The sequence below is a fragment of the Mesoplodon bidens genome (genome assembly GCF_964165515.1).
Source record: "Mesoplodon bidens genome assembly, contig: HAP1_SCAFFOLD_53, whole genome shotgun sequence".
Taxonomy (NCBI): Eukaryota; Metazoa; Chordata; class Mammalia; order Artiodactyla; family Ziphiidae; genus Mesoplodon; species Mesoplodon bidens.
This window is the reverse complement of record NW_027671920.1, coordinates 2,806,457-2,809,275: the sequence shown is the minus strand read 5'-3', so window position 1 is coordinate 2,809,275 and position 2,819 is coordinate 2,806,457.

The following is a 2,819-nucleotide window of genomic DNA, read 5'->3' as shown; positions in this document are numbered from 1 at the left end:
ATTTAGAGTTTATTTAGTGTATGGTGCTATGGAGTGTTCTAATTTCATTCTTTTATGTGTAGGGGTCCAGTTTTCCCAGCACCAATTACTGAAGACACTGTCTTTTCTTCATTGTATATCCTTAGCTCCTTTGTCATAGATGAGATAGCCATAGGTATGTACGTTTATCTCTGGGCTTTCTGTCCTGTTCCATTGATCTGTGTTTATGCCAATCTACATACACTTGATTCCATTATGGAGACATATAAATACATAGGTTTCAAGATTATTACCAGTCAGATATATTCCTCTTCAGTGAATAGGGTGTTTTGTGTCCAGTTCATTGTGAAAGGAGTAGGTCTTGTCTTTTACATATTTTTATATGGAATGGTATCTGTGCTAATTTCAAACTCTGCTTTTACACATCACCCCACGTCACCTTTCCCCTTAAGGAGGCATAAGTGTGTTTTCTGAACGTGTAACTCTGTTCTCTTTTGAAATTCAGTTCATGTGTAGCCATGTTTACATTCCCTCTATAAGTGATATATTACAATAAGTTTCTTTTTCATTGTGGCTCATTTTACTTAGCATCATCGTACCTAAAGCCACTCATTATGCTGTTATTGGCCTTATGACATTGATTTTATGTGAGTGACATTCCATTGTATATAAGTACCACAACATCTATATCCATTTCTTTTTCCTTTCCTGGGATATTTAAAGTGTACCAAAGTCGAGGTTTTTGTAAACAGAGCAGCCCTAAACTTTGGGCTGGCTGTGTGTTGTGGATTTTTAGTTTTCCCAAAATACACGCCCATGAGTGGAAGTGTGCTATGCTTTGTAGCTCTGTTTTAGAAAACAACATACAGTTCTCGAGAGAGGCTGTTGGCAATTTACATCCTGTCAATCGGTGTAACCAGGTTCCATTTTCTCCATGGCCTGTCCTGCATTTGTGGTTTTTACACTATTTGTGGATGGCCCTTTTGACTGTAGGTAAGGGACACTCCTATGTAGTGTGGATTTGCAATGCCTGATGGCTTGCTTGGCCAAAAAGGGCGTATGCATTTTTTCCCGAATATATTCAAGAAAATACACATACTCCCTTTTCGGCCAAGGACAACATTGTTGAAGTTCTGTCGCTTTTCATGTGCTTTAAAGATGACTCCAATGTACCTCTTGAAATCTGTTTCCTTCAATTCTGCCTTGCATTCAAATCCTCTTCACTGCCTTACCTCAATATATTTCTGGATGATAGTTGTCCTTTATAACTCTGCAAGATTGTGAATTGGTGTGCCCCTGATTTCCATTTTTCAACTCGCCTATTTGTGAGCTGGCTGCAATACCGCAGGATGGCTTTAGGCCCTAGTCTGTTTCTGGGGTTTCAGGCTGAGCCTTTGGTTAATTCTTCTTCCTGATGGGAAACTAGGGTGATATGTGCCCATCCAAACACCTACAGCTAATCTCTCATTTGTTTCCCCTCTTCCTGTTCAACCTCTGCACAATTTGCAAACTGTGCATAACAGGAGGGTAAAGGCGCTGACACTCCAAGTGGGGAGATTTTTAGTAATGCAGATGGAATGGCGAAGCTGAGCACGACGAAAGGAAAAATGAGGTACCTTTTAGAAAACTTTCACAATTACACAGTGTACCATCCACTGGGGCTCCCATGCATGTTTTAACTGTAGGAAGATTCCCTTAAACCAGGAGATTTGGGACCACTAGAATGGTAGCACACGGTATTGCTCTAAGTGGTGTTCTTTTGCTCACACAACCTCAGGAAACTTGTCAGCCCCAAGTGTCCAGTCATATGTCTCATCCAGCTGTGGGTGTAAAGGTGGTCAATCCAGGTTGGATCACAGGCCCTGAACGTAATTTTTAAGGTTTCTCTCTGTTTCGCTGTTTTTGAATTTTCTTTTGAAACTTATTTTTATAAGGTGGTTTAGCTGAATTTCAGTGCTGTGTTCATGCCATTATACACACATATGATTCCTTTATGGAGACATGAGAATACATGTGTTTTAAAATACTTAGAGTCAGATATATTCCTCTGCAATGAATAGGGGGTGTTGAGTCCAGTTCATTGTGCCGGGAGTAGGTGTTGTCTATAGCATACTTGGTTAATGTAACAGTATCTGTGCTAATTTAAAACTGTGGTTTTATGCATCACCCCACCTCGCCTTTCCCCTTAAGCAGGCAGAAGTTTGTTTTCTAAATGTGTGACTCTGTTGTGTTTGTAATTCTATTCATGTGTAGTGATGTGTACATTCACCATATGAGTGATATCTTATGATAATATTCGTTACTCTGTTATCTTTCCTAACTCAGTTCATGTGTAGCCATGGTTTCAGGAACTTCATAAGTGATATCTTATGATAAGTTTCTTTTTCAGTGTGACTTATTTCACTTAGAATCATCGTACCTGAATCCACTCATTTTTCTGTTACTGGCCTTATGACATTGATTTCATGGCTAAGGGATATTCAATCGTACGTAAGTACCACAATTTTTTGAACCATTTTTATATTTGCTAGGACATTTAAGGTGTACCCAAGTTGAGGTTCTTGTAAGCAGTGCAGCCCTAAATTTTGGGGTGGCTCTGACTTACTGATTTTCAATTTTCCCAAGGTATATTCCCTAGACTGGAACTGCCCTTGGCTCTGTAGCTCTGTGGTATATTTTCTAGGGAACACAATGCACTCCTCCAGAGAGGCAGTTGGCAATTTACATCCTGCCCATTAGACTAACAAGGCTCCCTGTTCTCCAGGGCCTGTATTGCCTTTCTGGTTTTTACATATTTTTCGGATGTCCCTTTTGACAAGTGGGATGTGGTCGTTCTTGTA